Here is a 21,040-nt window from a genome sequence, read left to right as displayed (position 1 = left end):
AGCAAATAAAAGTGTCAAACATCCAGGCCCTTTGACGTTTCAAAACACACAAACCCTTTAAACCACTTAACTTGTGCTAACAAACATTGTGAAATTGACTGCAGAGATTGGAGAGCCTGAGCTGTCAATCAAACAATTCCTTTCGGGCACAGGTGTCCTATTATTATAATAGCTGGTTTGGGCTCTCCGCTGACAAGGGTTTGTGGCATGGAGAGTGTTTGGAGGGTGAAGACGGTGTGAGGGGTGGAGGGTCTTTCTTTTCACTGGGACAGAGCACGACAAACTGAGGGGGGGAGGGGCCTTTAAACAGCCAAACTCCGCGCCCCTGTGTCCATGTCTACACTTCTTCCCAGGTCTGGCTGGCCTGGCTCTAGCCTGCACTCAGCCCCCATCAATGAAGATTCTGCCTTTGGAGGCACTTTCTCCTGAGGCAATAGAATTGAGCCAGAAATTTTCCTGACTCACTCTACTCACCTCAAGGATGAAAATCCAGGCACTGATGAGAGGACAGAATTGGACTAGGCTGCGACTGCTATTTTCAAGTTAAATAGCCTGCTAATGCACCGTCTATGTTCACATATTTGGTTAAACCACTTGGGGTGGGCATCAGAGGGTATCTAGTGGCCATGGAGTTGTAGAACAATCCTCCAGGAGCACAAGCCAATGTTTTCAGGAGAGGAGGGGAGGAAAATGACAATCTTCACACTCCTCACAAACAATTTTGTTTTGAAAAACGTTCATTTTTTTATAAATTGGGGAGAAACGTTCCCAGAAACCATCCCATAAGAATATCGATTTACATTCAAACAGCAATTTTCCTTAAGATTTCTATAGCCAATGGGTGGGATTTTCCAGCAGTGCTTGCCCCAAGGCCGGAAAATCCTACCTAAGGTCAACGGACCTTTTGCATGCTCTGTGTCCCAGCTGCTACGATTCCCATGGCAGGCGGGATGGGTAAATTTCACCCAAAACATTTTATTGAATGCAATGTAGAGATAAATGCCCGCCAGGATTCTAGGAGAACTTCAATAGCATCTCATGCAAAATGTGGCACTTTCAACATCATAACATTCCTTCAATCCTACAATGAGGAAGTTAAGTTAAATACAGCACAGAAGGAGGCCAACTGTTCCATCAAATCAATACCAGTTTTCCTAGGGGTAGTTTTCATAGAATCCCTACAGTGCAGAAGGAGGCCATTCGGTCCATTGAGCCTGCACTGACAACAAACCCCAAGTATTTACTCTGCTAGTCCCCCTGTCACTAAGGACAATTTAGCATGGCCGATCCACCTAACCCGCTCATCTTTGGAGTGTGGGAGGAAACCAGAGCGCCCGGAGGAAACCCATACAGACATGAGGATAACGTGCAAACTCTACACAGACAGTCATCCAAGGCTGGAATTGAACCCGGGATCCCGGTGCAGTGATGCAGCAGTGCTAACCACTGTGCCACTCAGTCAGCTCCACTCTCTGCATAGCCCTGAAGGTTTAGGCTTCTTTCCTACATGTGCCCAACAAATTTATTTTTTACTTTCACAACCCTTATGGGCAGCGAGGTCATTACCACTCGATGTATAAAAAAAACTCTTTGCATTCCCCCTGCATCTCTTGCCCAAATCCTTAAATCTCTGTCCCCTCATCTTCAGCTAATGGGAACAGTTTTTTCCTCATCTAACTCATCCAAACCTGTCATAATCTTGTACACTTCTTTCAAATCTCCCCTGAAGCTCAGCTTTTCCAACCTGATCTTACAACTAAAATCCCCCCATCCCTGGAACCATTTTGGTAAATCCTCTCTGCAATCTCTCAAGGACCTCCGCATCCTTCTTCAAGTGAGGTGACCACTGGATGCAATATTCTACTTAGGGCCTAACCAGAGCTTCATACCTCTCCTGCTTTTGTACTCGATGCTTCCATTTATGAAGCCTGAGATCCTGTATATTTTGTTAACCACTCTTTTAAGATATCCTTCAACCTTCAAGAATTAGTCTGCATGCACCCCCAGATTCCACTGGTCCTCACAGTTAGCTTAGGTCACGTGTCCAGGTTCTTGGGATGGGGGTTTGAACAAATTGCTTTCTGACTCCAAGGGAAAAAGTGGCGTGACTGAGGCAAGCTGATAGAGATAGATTTGGACAGAGCTTAACAAATAGTCTGAATGTGGTGATCCAAAATTTAAAGGCATGACGGGTGCGGTTTTCCCGGCCTGTTGTGCTGGGAAATTTGAGTGGAAGGCCAAAAGCGAGAATCATGGCCGGCATCTGGCCGGTTGCGAATCTCCCAGGCTGTTATTTATGGAGTGATCACCCTCGCGCCGGGAATGGGTGATGTCCGGGAAGGTGGGGGAGGGGGGAGCATGTCAACTGATCTACCAATATACTGGCAGATCGGCGCATGCCCAATGGCCCCCTCAGCAATCTGTTGCTGGCCTTTCAAGCAAGATTAGGCCTTGCACCCCCCCCCCCCCACCTCCCCCCCACCATCCCCCTCTACTGGTGTGAATCATCTGATGGCCTCTGTGTCACACAGAGTGCTAGAGTGCTGCAAATTCATTTAACTAAGCTCGCCCAAAAAACATGTGGGAAAACCTCCCATTTTCCTGCCTGTTGGGCGCTTTTGGGTAAATCGCACCCTATATTCCTCTGCTAATATTGCTGGTAATTGTGGTGTGTCCCCAGTCCATTTTGATATCAAAATGTTAACAACTGAATCACAGAACCAGTGCAGGGTAGAAAGAGGCCATTCATCCCATCATGTCTACAAATGAGCAATTCACTTAGCGCAGATTCATTTAGCACAACTGTACGCAGATAAGTAATTTATACTAACCTGAAGTTCTTTAATAACGATTGTGCCAATTAAAAATAAAGTAATCACACCAGGTTTGACATCTAATATCTGGAAATGTTTACACATCAAATACTTCGATAATTTTTGGGGTTATTTCTTGCTACTCAAGATAGAAAAAAGTACCTTTGAGGGTGATTATCTTGACAGGCCCAACCTACCATTCAACAAAAGTTACACTCCACCTCCCACAAACTGAACAATGTGGAATGCAGTCTTAACATCTTTCATGTAAAGCAAACTGAAAATCATTATTTACCTGAGATAGCACATTTATTGGGAAGGGGTCGGAGTTAGTAAGAATGGAAGTGGAAATGTCTCAGCTTTCTAAATAAAGAACACATCCCTTTCAAACAAACAGGCTGGGGTAGAATCCACTCACATCTCTTACTTAAAGAAGATTACAAATCAATATATATATTATCAAACCTCGAATTAGAAAAGAACAATGTAAGGTAAAAGTCTCTCAGCTTGATTTAAAAAAAGCAAACATAGCAAAGCTGATTAATCATGTAAGCTCAAAGCTCCGTTCAAAAAGTTAGTCTCCCACATCTGTTATTGCCTTTAACTGAAGAGAAAAAAAACTCAGCACAGATACCGCTTTCTGGACGGCTGCACCATTCTTCAGTGAAACCACTTTTGTAGAGTGATATCTTATTTCTGGGCACAAGTCCATAACTCAGTTTCCAGAGAAGATTTTACTATCCTATCAGCTGGTCATTCAAATGTGAGGCAATTGCTCGCCCCATAGATAAGGGGCCATCGGAACATTGAGTTATTATCACTGAGGGATTTTTCCACAACCTTATCAAAACAAATCGTCAGAACATATCAGTTCTATTACAGGACAATGTATCAAGAATAAGGTAACCAAAGAAAATAGGTTTATTCATTCGCAAGCTCATTTTTGCTTCTCGTACCAACTTCTGTTCTTGCTCTAGAGGGAGTGCAGAAAAGGTTTACCAGACTGATTGCTGAGATAGTGGGACTGATTTATGAGGAGAGATTGAATAGGTTAGGATTGTACTGGCTGGAGTTCAGCAGAGTGAGAGGGGATCTCATATAAACCTATAAAATTCTAACAGGACCTAGACAGGATGGATTCATGGAGGATGTTCCTGATGGTGGGGGTGGTCACAGTCTGAAGATATAGGGTAGACCATTTAGGACAGAGGTGAAGAGAAATCTTTACACCCAGAGAGTGGTCACACTATGGAATTCACTGCCACAGAAGGTAGTTGAGGCCAAAACTTTGAACATTTTCAAGAAGCAGTTAGATCCAGCACTTGCATTTTCTAAAGTTCAGTTGATTTTTTAGTGTCACAAGTAGGCTTGCATTAACACTGCAATGACGTTACTGTGAAAATCCCCTAGTTGCCACACTCCAGCGCCTGTTCGGGTACACTGAGAAAGAATTTAGCATGTCCAATGCACTTAAACTGCACATCTTTGGACCATGGGAGGAAACCGGAGCACCTGGAGGAAACCCATGCAGACACGGGGAGAACATGCAGACTCCGCACAGTGAGCCAAGCTGGGAATTGAACCCAGGTTCCTAGTGTTGTGAGGCAGCAGTGCTAACCACTGTGCCACCATGCCACCCATTGAATTCAATGAAGTAGAAATTCATACCCTTTTTTGGTTTCTAAACTGTCCTTTATTTTATCTTCTATTGAAGTTTAATTAGTGTTCACACTGCTGATGTTATGCTGACTCGTCCCTATTTCCTTGGATATGCTTGATCATCCTTCTTAAATTATATTCTTAAATTAATTGAGTTGAATGATCAGCCACGATCCTAATGAATGGTGGAGCAGGCTCAAAGGGCCAAATGACCTCTTCCCACTCCTGTTTTCTATGTTTCTAATATTTACATAGCCTTTAAAATGTAATAAAACATCCCAAGGTGTTGCAAAGGAGCATTAATCAGACGTGAAATGCTGCTGTCAATGAAGGAGACATTGGAACTGGTGATCGAATGTTTGCTCAAAGAGGTAAGATATAAGCAAAGTCTTAAAGAGAGGGAATTCCAGAGTTTAGAGGGTAGATGGCTGAAGGCATGGCTGCCAATGGTGAGGCAAAGGAAATAATTTATGAGGGATTAAAGCTGGAGGATTGTAGGATTGGAGGAAGTCATAGGGATAATGAGGTTGGAGGCCATGGGGGGGATTTGAACATAAAGATCAAACTGAGACATTGTTAGATTGGGGGCAAAATGTAGGCCGGGGCACACAAAGGCGTTGGGTGAATGGGAACTTAGTGAGATTTAGGTTATGGGCAAGTTTGCAAATAAGGAAATCACGATGCTGTACATTGAATAACGACTGCATCGAAAACATAGGAGGTCTTAGCATGTTAAAATATTTCTTGTGCCTTCCAGGGACTTTGCTCCATTTGGATTTGTCAATCTCTCAAGTCATTGGTCAATGTAGATTTGCTGATGTCAGAACAACTGGAAATCCACCTAGCTCTTGTGATGAATTATTAGTTGAAAAATGATACTGCATTTCAAATTACTTGCTTGAAATCTGTGGCATGAAAAGTGCAAGTAGAAGCGATCAAATAACTTCATGTAAGTGCATTTATTTTTGGTTGGATTGACATTAGTCAATGGAAGTGAGTTCACTCAGGTCTCATTATTGAATTTAAGTTAGCAATTCTGATAAGTGCGGTCAATAATTGATAGTACTGACAAGATAGATATATATATAATAAAAGACTGTATCATAACCCCTCAGATTGCAGTTGCACAACCTATTGGATACTCCACAACCCACTGCCTTATCCCCTACCTTATAAAGTGACTCCTTTTCTATGAAACCTGTTCCTCTTTTTGAATATAATGTCCATATTTCCCTGTGCTCCATTAAGTTGATTTTATTTGCTTATGTGTGTACAAGCTTGTTGTAGACTTGTTTGTTTACTTGACACGAAGGCAGATCACACACAATATCATGCATGAGCAGTCTGGTGTCTGGATCTGGATTTTTATGCGTCTCGCTGGATGTAGATCTCTGGTGTATGTGACGTTTAGCTGTTAACCTGACTTGTTGCCTTAAGGCTGTAATTCGAGTATTGCGGGGAGGTGTTGAAAATGAGCACATTCTGCTCAATGTAAATAGTACAGCACAGGAAACAGGCCCTTCGGCCCTCCAAGGTTGCTTAATAGTTTGCTTAAGTCACCTAGAACCTGATCGTTAGCTCTTTATAAATTTCACATGATTGCTTTGCATCAGTAACATGTGACAAATAATATCACCTTGAAGTGTGGTGGGTAGATCCAAGCTTAAAATTTTTATCCATATCTATTACAACAACCTGGGTTTACAGTGTGCATGGTAGCAGGTTCTGCACAGAGGCAGGAGGAAAATAAACTGATGCCAGAGTCATAGAGGGAGTGAAGTTTGATTACAGAAATGGATTTGAAGAATGGTTAAAGGGATGTGGAGAGACAAATGAACTTCTGGCAGCAATAGCAAAGCATAGGCCCTGGACAGCTGAAGACAGGGCTAATAGTGTGGTATCAGAGGGAGTTGGAAAACAATGTGGGAAGTATTAGAGGCCAGAGATAGGGCTGAAAGACGTTACAGAGATACAGAGGAGTGAAGCGATTTAGACATTAAGATGAAAGGTGTTGGCGGATTGGAAGTTAACCCAGTCCAGTGATGACAGGGTGGGACTTAGTGTGGGATAGGATATTGGTAGCATAATTTAGAATGGTCGATTCTCAAGGGTGGGAAATGGGAGGCCGGCCAGTAGAGCATTGAAATAGTTGAGTCTGGAGGTGACAAATGGGTGAGGATTTCGGCAGCAGATTAACTATGTAAAAGACTGAGGAGGAAAATGTTATGGACATGAAGGTCAGCAGCCTTTGTGATAGAGAAATGTTTTAAATCATAGAATCAGAGAATCCATACAGTGCAGAAGAGGCCATTTGGCCCATCGAATCTGCACCGACTCTCCGACAGAACATCTTACCCAAGCCCTAACCCCCGCCCTATCCTTGTAACCCCACACATTTTCCATGGCTGACCCATATAACCTACACATCTTGGGAATGCTAAGGGGCAATTTAGCATGGGCAATTTAGCATGGCCAATGTACCTAACCTGCACAACTGTGGACTGTCGGAGGAACCAGAGCGCCCGGAGGAAACCCACGCAGACACAGAAGAATGTGCAAACTCCACACAGACAGTGACCCAAGGCCAGTATCGAACCCGGGTTGCTGGAGCTGTGAGGCAGCAGTGCTAACCACTGTGCCACCATGCTGCCATCCCATTTATGAGATGTGTTGTTCCTGGCTCAGCCAGTATTTGTTGCCCATCCCTAATTGCCCTTCAGAAGGTGATCACTGCCTTCTTGAGCTGCTGCAGTCCACATGGTGTAGGTACACCCACAGCGCTGTTAGGGAGTTCCAGGATTTGGATCAAATGACAGGACCAGGTGACATAATGGGTAATTCGGGGGAATCGTATTGGTGGAAAAAGTATCCATGGTGTAATGGAGGACAAAAATACTTATGATGTTAATGAACCAAGTTAAATCATAAACAAGCTACATCCCCAGAGGTAGCTTTTAACAAACAGATCCATGTATGCATGTCAGTAGAGAGCTAGATTGCAGAGTTTAATGGATCATTGACTTGCATATGGAGTGAACAGGTTCAGTGTATGCTTACATCAGAACATGAATTGATCAACATCAAACTCATCACATTTAGAGAGTAAAGTTCGCTGCTCATCAGGAGAACGTGTATGCAGTGTACAGAACACCCAACACAAAATAATCACCAGACTGTTCAGAGTTCGAGACAGGACCTTTCATTGATTCATCTTATACTGCCAATTCTCACTCAGACATGGTTACTATTAAATTGTTATTAATCCTATAGATTGTTGAAGGGCTCACATTTATTGGTTTAATTATGAAAGAAAAAAAAGAGTGGTGAAACTGATTTGTCCTTTTGACATTGGTGTTAAGGTACATTGTTTTGAATGGGGAATGCTGGCATGAACTTGATGGGCCAAATGGCCTCCCTCTGTTCCGTAAATTAATCTATGGCTGGATTTTCACTGAGTTGGGTGAAAAGAAAGTGAGCTGTCAATCCAACAATGTTTCCTCAGGGGTGCAGGTGTTGCATATTATAATGGCTGTCCGGACTCTCAGCCAAACCTTATTATGCATGCTTGGCTGAGCGCCTGGACAGCTTTTAGAACACCAGAACGTCTGCTTCCCGAAGTGGCTAAAATATAGGCCCCTATCACTGCTACATTGTGGAATCCATCACAGAGAATCCATCACGGGCCCCAGAAATTACAGTTTACATTGGTCCCAACCCCAGTGGAATTTGAAGACCAGTCTAACAAAACCTGCCTCAGCCACTAGCAACAGTGAAGGACTCTTAAACAGTGAACCATCTACTTTTCTTGTCTTTTATCAATGAATCTTAATTTGGCCAAAAGTTAACCTCCCCTTCTGTGCAACTTGTAATTTTGCATGCTTGTGTGTGTTGTGAAGGTCGGGACAAGTGTTTATCTTTTTAATTAACTTTATATGTTTACTTGGGGCGGTTTTTAGCATAATAAAAACAAATCCCCTTTGTGCTTAAACTCAAGAAAGCCTGGTGGACTGAGGGCTTTGCAATCAGCACTTAAATGGTTAAGCACAGACACGGAATGAATATCTTCACCTTTATAAACTACAAATAAAACCCTGATATGATTAAATGGGGCATGAAAAAGAAAGGCCAAGTCCTGACATGTGTCCTCACAGGTCGTAACAATGTTTATAAAACACCATGGCTAGAATTTTCTGGCCCTACTTGCTGGGATCTTCCAGTCCCACCGAAGTCTATGGACTTTTGGCTGGTTCGCCACATCTGCCAGGGGTGACCCTGAAAATCCTGCCCTTTGCCTTTATTTGAGCTCCTCATTTATGCTAATGCCAAACCACTACCTTTTGCCAATAGATATTTCTTTGATTTTTAAAATTTATGTGTCACAAGTAGGCTTAGATTAACACTGCAATGAAGTTACTGTGAAAATCCCCTAGTTGCCACACTCCGGAGCCTGTTCGGGGACACTAGGGGAGAATTTAGCATGGACAATGCATCTAACCAGCACGTCTTTCGACTGCGGTAGTGAACCAGAGCACCCAGAGGAAGCCCTCGCAGATACGGGAAGAACGTGCAGATCCCATCCAGATAGTGACCTAAGCCAGGAATTGAACTCTTTCTCTGGCACTGTAAGGCAGCAGTGCTAACCATTGTGCCACTGTGCCAAACGGTATATGCTGCCATATTTTGATCTGATGTTTCTACATGCCCTCTACTTACAATTAAAGTTAGATAGTTCATTGTGCCATCTTTCAAACCCATGTTCCCTCAGAATATGAGCATTTCTTGGTGCCCATTGGGCAATGCTTAAAGAAACGGAAAAATACCAACCAACTGCAGATTTCACAACATTTTAAAAGTGCATTATCATTCTTACTCAGTCTGTCACAGACCTACATTGGTAACCAAACCAAAATGGGTTTACACCTCTGTTTAAACAGCAAGAGAAGAATTTCATACAAAAGTTTTAATCACCTGGATTATTTCCAAACTCTATAATCTAGAGTGCCACATAATGAATCTGGTGATTATTACTGATCTTATTATACGTATATGTAGGGTTGCCTGGATAAGGTACACTTACTCATTCTGACTGTTGTGTTAAGTACAATTGGAACATGTTTCATATTGTTGCATTGTCATGAAGAGCCACCAAAGTTCTGTGCCATTTTTTGTTCGCTCAGCAAATTCTATTTGCACAATTTGAAAATTGAACTGCAGTTTGCTGGTAATGTCTGACTGATGGCACATTCCCATCCTGAACACAACAAAACCTCAACCGCTGTAATGTCAGGGTTCTGAATTGGGGTGGCGCTAGTCCAGTCAACTCATTTGTGATCAGGTGTGAAGTTGCATTCTGGGGCCCGCATTAATAAAAGGCCAGACACCCAAATTGCAGGTAGCTTTTGACAATCTTTGTGTCTGGAAGCACTCTGCAATGTTTCTGAAGGTCCTCTGTGCTGATTTGCAGGAGCATAATAAGAAGTCTCACAACACCGGATTAAAGTCCAACAGGCTTATTTGGAATCACGAGCTTTCGGAGCATTGCTCCTTCATCAGGTGAGTGGAGGTAGGTTCACAAGCACGGCATATATAGGCAAAGACACAATTGCAAGATAATCACAGATTGGAATGTGAAAAATGGTTGGAATGCGAGTCTTTACAGGTAATCAAGTCTTTACAGATACAGTGTGAGTGGAGAGGTTAAAGTGGAATGAATTGTCTCAAGCCAGGACAGTTAGTAGGATTTTGCAAAACCCATGCAGTATGGTGGGGGTTACATGTAGCGCGACATGAACCCAAGATCCTGGTTGAGGCCGTCCTCATGCGTGTGGAACTTGGCTATCAGTTTCTGCTTGGCAATTTTGCGTTGTCGTGTGTCTTGAAGCCTGCCTTGGAGAGCGCTTACCCGAAGATCGGAGGCTGGATGCCCTTGATTGCTGAAGTGTTCCCCGACTGCAAGGGAGCACACCTGCCTGGTGATTGTTGCATGGTGTCCGTTCATCCGTTGTTGTAGCGTCTGCATGGTCTCGCAGATGTACCACACCTCGGGACATCCTCTCCTGCAGCGTATGAGGTAGGCAATGTTGGCTGAGTCACATGAGTATGTACCGTGTACCTGGTGGGTGGTGTCCTCATGTGTGATTGTGGTCTCCATGTCGATGATCCAGCACGTTTTGCAGAGGTTGTGTGGTGTCATGGTCGCTGTTTTCCTGAAGGCTGGGTAGTCTGCTGCAACAATTTGCTGCGAACAAGGTCGTGATTCCAAATAAACCTGTTGGACTTTAACCTGGTGTTGTGAGTCTTCTTACTGTGCCCAACTATGCCCATTCTATGATTCTTTGATTAGTTAAAGTGAATATGGATTTATGAAAGGGAAATCATGTTTGACAAACCTACTGGAGTTTTTGAGGACATAACAAGTAGAATAGATAAGGGAGAACCAGTCAATGTGGTGCATTTAGATTTTCAGAAAGCTTTTGATAAAGTCTGATATAAGAGGTTAGTGTGCAAAACTAAAGCACATGGGATTGGGGGGTAATATATTGGCATGGATTGAGACAGGAAACAGAGAGAAAGAATAAATGGGTCTTTTTCAAAGTGGCAGCCGGTGACTCGTAGGATCCCACAGGAATCAATGCTTGGGCCCCAGCTATTCACAATACACAAGAATAATTTTGATGAGGGAACCAAATGTAAAATTGCCTAGTTTGCTAATGACATGAAATGTGAATGGGATGTGAATGGTGAGGAGAATGTCAAGAAACTTCAAGGTGATTTAGACAAGTTGAGTAAGTGGGCAAATACATGACAGATACAGTATAACGTGGGTAAGTGTGAAGTTATCCACTTTGGTAGGCAAAGCAGAATGGCAGAGTATTATTTAAATGATGACGGATTTGGAAATGTTGACCTGGGTACACCAGACACTGAAAGAAAACATGCAGGTACAGCAAGCAGTTAAGAAGGCTTTAGTGTGTTGGTCTTCATTGCATGATGACTTGAGTACAGGAGCAAGGCTGTCTTACTACTTAAGGGCGGCACGGTAGCACAGTGGTTAGCACTGCTGCTTCACAGCTCCAGGGTCCCGGGTTCGATTCCTGGCTTGGGTCACTGTCTGTGTGGAGTTTGCACATTCTCCTCGTGTCTGCGTGGGTTTCCTCCGGGTGCTCCGGTTTCCTCCCACAGTCCAAAGATGTGCGGGTTAGGTTGATTGGCCAGGTTAAAAAATTGCCCCTTAGAGTCCTGGGATGTGTAGGTTAGAGGGATTAGTGGGTAAAATATGTGGGGATAGGGCCTGGGTGGGATTGTGGTCGGTGCAGACTCGATGGGCCGAATGGCCTCCTTCTGCACTGTAGGGTTTCTATGATTCCTATGATTACTACAACTGTACAGGGACTAGGTGAGACCACAACTGGAGCATTGTGTGCACTTTTGGTCTCCTTGCCTAAGAAAGGATATCCTTGCCATGGAGGGAGTGCAGCAAAAGATTTACCAGACTGATTCTGGGATGGCAGGATTGTTGAATGAGGAGAGTTTGGGTTTATTAGGTGTTTATTCAATGTAGTTTGGAAGAATGAGAGGGGAGCTCATTGAAAGGTATAAAATTCTGATAGGGCAGGACAGACTGGATGTTGTTTCCCCTGGCTGGAGGGTCTAGGACAAGGGGTCACAATCCCAGGATACAGCGCAGGTCATTTAAAACTGAGATGAGGAGGAATTTCTTCATTCAGAGGGTGATGAACTTGTGGAATTCTCCACCGTGGAAGACTGTGGAGGCTAAGTCACTGAATACATTTAAGGAGAAAATAGACAGATATCTGGACTCTAAATTCGTTAAGGTATATGGGAAGAGCACAGGAGTATGGCATTGAGATAGAAGATCAGCCATGATCATACTGAATGGCAGGGCAGGCTCAAAGGGTGGAATGACCTCCCGCTGCTCCTATTATCTATGTTTCCTCATACAGCACTTTTTAAACCCATGACCGCTACCATTCAGAAGGACAAGGGCAGCAGATGCATGGGAACACCATCACTTGGAAGTTCCTCTCCAAGTCACTCACAATCCTGAACTGGAAATACATCGCCGTTTCTTCACTGTCACTGGATCCAAACCCTGGGGCTCTCTCTCTCTCTCACAGCACTGTGGGTGTACCTACTCCACAAGGCAACTCACCATCACCTTCTCAAGGGCAATTCAGGATGAGCAATAAATGTTGGCCTAGCTAGCAAATGTCCATACCCCTTGAATGGATAAAATAAAACTTCCAGTCCTGCCTATGAAAGTCATGGCCCTGAATGGAAAATTTGGAGCGGCAGCCAAAAAGTCCACTGAGCTTTGGCAATGACTGGAAAATCCCACCCAATGTTTCAGGTTGCTGATCGCTTGTCAGAAGTTGTTTTGACGAAAGGTCAATGACCTAAGACATTAACGCTGCCTTCCCTCCAGCTATTCCAGCATGTCAATGTTTTGTTTTGTCTGCATATCCACTGGATCCAATCGAATCATCTATGAAAGACGATATGGCTATTGTTAATAAATCATGTGTGAATGATGGAGAGAATGAAGAAATGTAGAGGCTGATCTACGTCTGCAGTTGATTTCTGTGTGTCAGTGCGGTTGGAGCAGTACCGTGGGCCCGATTCTCCCTTCCAATCTGACGATTTGCTGAAGGTGTCTGTTTACCAGCTTAAAGCAGGAGGAATAACATCTGGATAGGAATATAAGACACACAGCTGTCTATACCCACTCTCAAATGTTTACTCATGTAGCAAGGGACCACGTGAGTCCAAAAATTTCTTCTCTGCTAAGGCAGCGTTAACGGTGTTCCTGAATTAGAGTGGTAGGTACAAACAGGAGGATTTACAGTCCAAACTGGGGATGACAACAACAATAATTTGCATTTATATAACTCCCGTAACATAGTAAAACTTCCGAAGGCTCTTCGCAGGAGAACTGCCACTGAGTCACTGCCACTGAGATATTAGGGCAGATGACGAAAAGTTTCAAGTTTATTTATTAGTGTCACAAGTAGGCTTACATTCACCCTGCAATGAAGTTACTGTGAAAATCCCCCAGTCACCAGACTCCGGCGCCTGTTCGGATACAGTGGTAGGGTGGTACGGTGGCACAGTGCTGCCTAACAGTGACCTGGGCTCGATTCCTAGCTTTGGTCACTCTCTGTGCAGAGTCTGCACATTCTCCCCATGCCTGTGTGGGTTTCCTCCCACAGTCCGAAAGACGTACTGGTTAGGTGCGTTGGCCATGCTAAATTCTCCCTCAGTGTACCTGAACAGGCACTGGAGTGTAGCGACTAGGGGATTTTCACAGTAACTTCATTGCAGTGTTAATGTGAGCCTTCTTGTGACATAATAAAAAAATATCCACACTTACCAAAGCAGCCTAAACTTCTGTGACTTTTCTAGATAGAATGTCTCAAAATACAGTTTTCCACCTTACTTTACTGTAGTCAATTTATATATGCGGCCAAACAAGATTATTAGCTGAAACTAGCTTAGTTTGCTGATGATTTTACAATGTTCACGACTCTTTAGATACTGAAGCATTCCATATCTATATGCAGCAAGACCTGGCCAACATTCAGACTTGGGCAGATAAGCGGCAAGTTACATTCATGCCACACAAGTACCAGGCAATGACCATCACCAACAAGAGAGCATCTAATTATTGTCTCCTGACATTCAATGGCATCACTATCGCTGAATTCCCCATTAACAATATCCTTGGGGGTTCCTTTGGCCAGAAACTGTCCTTGATTAGCCATATAAATACTGTGGCCAGAAGAGCAGGTCAGACGCAGGAAATTCTGTGATGAGGATTCACCTCCTGATTTGCCAAAGCTTGTCTACCATTTACAAGGCACAAGTCAGGAGAGTGATGGAATACTCTTCACTTGCCTGGATAAGTGCAGCTCTAACACTCAAGAAGCTCAGCACCATCCAGGACAAAGCAGCCCACTTGATTGGCACCCATCCACCACCTTCAGCATCCGCTCCCTCCATCACTGATGCACAGTGGAAGCAGTGTGGCATCTACAGATGCACAGCAGCAACTCACCTCACTTCAACAGCACCTTCCAAACCCACAACCTCTACCACCTGGATGGACGAGGGCAGCAGATACATTGGAGCACTAGCAAGTTCCCTTCAAGCCATTCACCATCCTGACTTGGGAGTATATCACCATTCCTTCACTATCCTGGGGTCAAATTCCCTCACTAACATCGCATGGACTGCTGTGGTACAAGTGGACAGCTAACTACCACCTTCTCAGGATTAATTAGGGATGGTAACAAATGATAGCTTAGCCAGTGATGCCCACACATTCCCTCGAAAGAATAATATACAAAAGGTCTTTTGATCAGGTAACCAGCAGAACGAAGCATCAATCATTACTATACCTTTTTACAAGCTAGTTACAAATTCCACGCATTCCAATCACCTTTGTCTCAATTGCCAAGCTTTCACTAGCAAATAGCATTGATTCATCATCTCTGCAGAAAGAGAACATATTTTGTTCCAGCATTCAGTCATTAAGTTGTATCTGGCAAACACTTAATGCCAGGCAACCACTCACAGTACAATGTTAGGAATATTATTATATAAGTAGCTACACTGGAGTTGTTTTCTCTGCTGTACGGAATCATTTTTCATGTCTTTCTAATGATACAAATTGCAGCAAAAACACAATTCCCGTATTAGCTTTATAAATTCAAATGATGGAAAGGTTTGGTTTTTTTTACAGAGTAATTTCTTACTTTAGTCCAAGGAAACCTGTCTGACAACTTACTGCAGTGCCATTAACACAAAAGGATTAAAGGAAGAGTATTTTAAGCGTAAAAGGTCACAATCTGCCCAAAATGGTTGTTGCCTACCCCATGCAAAAGAAAAATTCCCCTGCCCCTCATGCCCACTACTGCAAAACATAATGAGCAAAAAACCTCATGGACACTTCTATCTGTTAAAACATGCACATCCAAATAAGCATTAATAAATACACCAGAAGTGAGGACTGCCTGAAATTCAGCCTTGGATTTCATCTAACTCCTCTTGGCTCACAGAAGAAACTAACCCAATAGATAGGTGAGATTTTGGTACAATTACTGCCTCACCTATTGTAACTCCAGTCCATCACGCAAACCAGCTTCCCACCCATTGACTCTATCTACACTTCTCGCTGCCTCAGAAAAGCAGCCAGCATAATCAAGGACCTCACGCACCCCGGACATACTCTCTTCCACCTTCTTCCATTGGGAAAATTATACAAAAGTCTAAGATCACAGTCCAACTGACTCAAGAACAGCTTCTTCCCTGCTGCCATCAGGCCTTTGAATGGACCTACCTTATGTTAAGTTGATCTTTCTACGACTGTAAAACTATATTCTGCACTCTATCCTTTCCCACTCTCTTATGTAATCTATGAACGGTATGCTTTGTATGTATAGCGCGCAAGAAACAATATTTTTCACTGTATACCAATACACGTGACAATAATAAATCAAATCAAATCAAAAGATTAAATCCATGGGGTCGGGGGAACAGTGGGAGGGCATTTGTTCGGAGCCATCAGCAGCTGCTCGGAGCACTGTGGAGAATGAAGGAACAGTAAAAGAAGAAAATCTGCCATTCTTACTTGGTCTGGCCTCCATGTGACTCCAGAGCCACAGCAATGCGGTTGACTCTCAACTGCCCTCTGAAATGGCAACTAGGGATGGGTAATAAATGCTGGCCAGCCAGCAACGCCCATGTCCCATCAATGAATAAAAAATGTACTAGCACCAACACGCTGAATGGCTTTTAAAATTTCATTTCTGTGATTCACCATCAAATACATGTAATGCAAATTATACTTTGATTTATTCTATCAATGTAATTACTTATCTATTAGAAGCATTAAATTTAGATCTAGCAACCAAATGTTCTAGCTATTTGCCTCCTTTCTATTCCATCTGTACAAATATCTCATGACTGTTTTTTAAACATCTTTCTTATTAAATAAAGTCCTTGGCTTTACTTCATAGAATCGTCGAATCCCTGCAGTGCAGAAGAGGCCATTCGGCCACTAAGTCCACACCGATTCTCTGACAGAGCATCTTACCCAGGCCCTCTCCCCAGCCCTATCCCCGTAACCCCACACATTTCCCATGGCTAATCCATCTAACCTGCACATCTTGGGGATACTATGGGACAATTTAGCATGGCCAATCCACCTAACCTGCAGATCTTTGGACTGTCCTACTTTGTTTTACTGTAGTTTGGAGAACATGTCACAAAAATATTATAAAAGTAATTTTCCCGATGCTTTCTCAGGCAACAATGCTCACTTATGAAATACAACTTTAAATAAATTCTGATTAAAGCCTCTGGCTTTATTCATCCATTGGGTTATTGCTTGAATAAGGGTGCAAATTAAATAACACTGCAATGATTTCTGCTTAAAATTGGAACTAAAATTTATGAACATGAATCAGTGCATCTATTTTTGGTGCATTAGTTGAGGAAGGAATGTTGGCCGTGACACTGGGAGAACTCATCTGTATTTCTCCATTCGTACCATGGAATTTTCCAGCTCCTCCTGAGGAACCAGGAAATGCAAATGAGGGGCTTGGTTTAATGTTGAATCGCACGTACTATCTTGTCTTCCGAAAGCAATCTGTACAAGGACAGGACACTGATTTTGGTAAATATTTACTACATACTGTTTATCATGATAGAATCCCTACAGTACAGAAGCAGGCCATTCGGCCCATCAAGTCTGCACTGACTCTCCTACAGAGCATCTTACCCAGACCCTATTTCTGTAACTCCACACATTTCCCCTTCTAATCCCCCAAACCTACACATCTTGGGACACTAAGGGGTCATTTAGCACCTAACCCGCACATCTTTGGACTGTGGCAGGAAACTGAAGCGCCTGGAGGAAACCCACACAGACATGGTGAGAAAGTGCAAACTCCACACAGGCAGTCACCCAAGGCCGCAATTGAACCCAGGTCTCTGGCACTGTGAGGCAGAGATACTAACCACTGTGCCACCGTGCCGCCCACTGGTGTACAAGAATAAGTCATCAATTGCCCCATTTCATAGCACAATGTTGAGGCTATACATTTTTTGGTCATTCTTTGGTGAAGTGCAACTAATGTTGATGAAAAATATGCCATCTGGCGTAAAACGTGCGGCAATTGCCTGGTCCTTGTAATATGCTGAAGCCCTAATTTTAAAACTCCGCCAATTCCTGGCTCGGGTCACTGTCTGTGTGGAGTTTGCACATTCTCCTTGTGTCTGCGTGGATTTCCTCCGTGTGCTCCGGTTTCCTCCCACAGTCCAAAGATGTGTGGATTAGGTTGATTGGCCAGGTTAAAAATTGCCCCTTAAAGTCCTGAGATGTGTAGGTTAGAGGGATTAGCGGGTAAATATGTGGGGGTAGGGCCTGGGTGGGATTGTGGTCGGTGCAGACTTGATGGGCCGAATGGCCTCCTTCTGCACTGTAGGGATTCTATGATTCTATTCTAGGACAGAAAATGTCTTGTTTTTCCCAAGTGCGTGTTTTTTTTTGGAAGTTGTATGCACTGGTGGCAGGTTTGACTAATCCCGGTTGTTGTTAAACCAGCTAGACAGAGCTCATAGAATCACTGCAGTGTAGAAGGAGCCATTCAGCCCATTGAGCCTGCACCAACAACATTCCCACCCAGACCCTATCTCCATAACCCCATGTATTTACCCTGGTAAACGCCCTGACACTAAGGGACAATATAGCATGGCCAATCCACCTAATCTGCACATCTTTGGACTGTGGGATGAAACCAGAGCGGGCTGTCGGCCTGGATAGGATATTCTGTTGGAGAGTCGGTGCAGACTCAATGGGCTGAATGGCCTCCTTCTGCACTGCACTCCAAAGATGTGCAGGTTGGCCATGCTAAATTGCCGCTTGATGTCCCAAGATGTGCAGCTTAAGGGGATTAGCGGGGTAAATACATGAGGTTGTGGGGATAGGGTGGGAGTGTGGGCCTGGGTAAGAGACGGGGTGCAGACTCGATGGGCCAAATGGCCTCCTTCAGTGCAGCAGCGATTCTAAGGTTCAGTGAGAAGAGGCCAGTGTCTGGAACCCTCCGGTCACTGTACGCGGAGGGACTGGATGTAAAACCTCTGAAGCTGTAGGCACCAGAGAATGTTTAACATAAAATGCAAATGCACATTTTAAGTATGACCTGTAATGACAAGTATAGCGAGAGAGACTGCACCTTTACAAAACAGCACAAATTTGGCATTACATTCTTCTTGAATTTATTCAAGGCTGGCGGGGATCTTGAAGCACATCTTGAAGCACAGAGAACAAAAGGCAGTGAGTAAAATTTGACAGGTTTGAATTGGCACTGCAGTACTTGGTAAGCATAATGGGAACTGGTCAGACTGAGGGTTTTGAACTGATGCAGGAGCAGGGGCTCCTGTCCTGGGACTGGGCTCTGAGGCGAGAAGGGAAATGCTAGAATTAATTGCTGGAGGTTGCAGGAGTGGACAAGGACCGGGCGAGGGGGAAAGCTAGGCGGGGTCCCCTTACCCACTGCCTTTGTGGCATGGCAGCAGCAGCGCCCAAGGAGCCAACTCAACCCCGGCTGGAGATCCCGAAACTCTTGCAATCCCCCCTCTCCCCTTACAGGTAAGTAGCTGCCAACACCCGCCCGCCCCCCCAACTCGATGTCCTCTCCCCCGCTCGGTTACAGTCCCGCGGGTACCCCAAGTGATGTGCCAGGGAAGCAGGCGGGCGAGAGGACTGGCATTAACCCGGGGCTAAATGGATCATATCACAGCACCCATGCAAGATTCAGCAGTAAGCTGTAGATATATTCTCTTAATAAATAAGAAAAGGCGAATACAATAAGTAACAGAAGTGAGCAACATAGACTTCAAGACATGCAGTTTTATACGCATTTCACTGCCCCCACCTCTCCTCTCCATATGTCCAATCTGATATAACAATAAACAATTCTTCGGATGCAGGAGATCAGCAAACATTTGTAGAAATGTTTAGCAAGTTAAAATAAACATTGCTGCAACAATACAGAAAGCACCATTATCACAAATGAAATTGCTTTGTCAGAAATCGATCCAAAAGGCGCGGTTAAAAACACACCGTTCGGTCGCACTGCACAAACACACATGGAATTATATACGAAACTGAAAACAGTAAATAAACTTTAAAACTGGAATTTAAAAAAATGATAATTTCCTGTTGCCCCCTCCACTCTCCCCAAATACTGAATACATTCTTTGCTCACGCACATATTAACGCCTCTCAGTTCGTTTTTCCCCAAATAAATGTCATTTGTCTCAACACTTTCACACGTTTTTAATAAGCAGAGAATATTCATTCAAACCTCCCCCCTCCCCAACCCATCGCCCGCTTACAATCTTAAAATTCAGCTTGCAACCAGTTTGGGTTTTGTTACAACACACTGACAAAAGCAGCTTAAATGTTATCTACTTTTTTTTTGCATTAACGAGCTAATTCCTTTTGTTTTAATTTTGGATCAGACCCACCTTTTAAATTTTGCAACTTGAACCAAGCAACAAAGCGGGAGCAACAGTGAATTGTAATTTCCAGAGTAAGGGATGGTTCGGGAGGGGGGGGTGGGGGGATCCTCTGCATTTAACAGTGGCGAGGAGATAGTGGAAATTTCCACCATGTGAACCAAGCAGGCAAACAGTCTCATGTTTCATCAATGAAAGACACGCCCAGGAAACCGGGGAGCCGCCAGTCAAGACGGAGCTGTCCAGGGCGAGCTACTACAACACAAAGGGTTTGTGGGCACACAGGATGCACATTTCAACCCAAGGCAAGGAGTGAGATTTCCTCCAAAAGACAACTGACCACCCCGTAGGCGTGTGGGCAAACCCCACTTCAGCCGGGTTGCAGACAAAAGGTGTATGTAATTCCTGTCCCATTGTAAAAGCGCACCCGTGCCACCAGCTATGGTGCAGAATGTACGCTCCCAAATCGTGGGTGTACTCTTATCTCTTACTAATCTTTCGCTTTGAAAGAAGCTACTTCCCGCTTTCCAGCCTGGCACAATCTCCTTGCTGTGCAAATGAAACGGCTTCCCTTCCTCCTGATTACCAGTGCGAGGCACTTATGCAGTCAACCCATTTTGTTTTGGCAGAACTAACTAAGGGATTTTCACAGTAACTTCATTGCAGGGTTAAATGTAAGCCTACCTGTGACACTAATGAATAAACTTTAAACTTCTTCTGCGTTCTCTGTTTCTGTTTCAGATTCCAGCATCCACAGTATTTTGTCTTTAACTTCTTCTGTTTTTTTAACACTTGATGTACATTCTGACCTCTGCTTTATGAAGATGCTCATTGGCAGCAAATGTTCTCCTTATACGTAACTTAAATTATATATGCCCTTAATTTGTTAGTTTGAACGTTCAGCCACTTTTTAATTGGCCTATTTGCTCATGTAGAAAAGTTACCATGCAAAAAGAGGCCATTCAGCCCACAGTGTCTGTGCTGGCCCAGAAAGAGAAAAAATAAACTAGCCACTCATTTTG

The 21,040-nt window shown here is 43.8% G+C and overlaps 1 protein-coding gene across 2 annotated transcripts in view; it reads right to left on the bottom strand.

Annotated features, from left to right (window-relative positions):
* The window catches only part of LOC144498509 (sodium-coupled neutral amino acid transporter 4-like), a 78,550-nt gene extending 58,377 nt beyond the window's left edge, over window positions 1–20,173 (bottom strand). Inside the window, exon 1 of one of the 2 annotated variants that reach the window (XM_078219727.1) lies at window positions 20,028–20,173. The gene's annotated coding sequence lies outside the window, so the exon portion shown is untranslated. The remainder of the gene's footprint in view (window positions 1–20,027) is intronic. The other variant, XM_078219729.1, reaches the window with a different exon arrangement.
* Window positions 20,174–21,040: the final 867 nt, after the last annotated feature.

This window comes from Mustelus asterias, chromosome 9, assembly GCF_964213995.1.
Source record: "Mustelus asterias chromosome 9, sMusAst1.hap1.1, whole genome shotgun sequence".
NCBI classification, from domain to species: Eukaryota; Metazoa; Chordata; class Chondrichthyes; order Carcharhiniformes; family Triakidae; genus Mustelus; species Mustelus asterias.
This window is presented reverse-complemented; position numbering and strand designations above follow the sequence as displayed.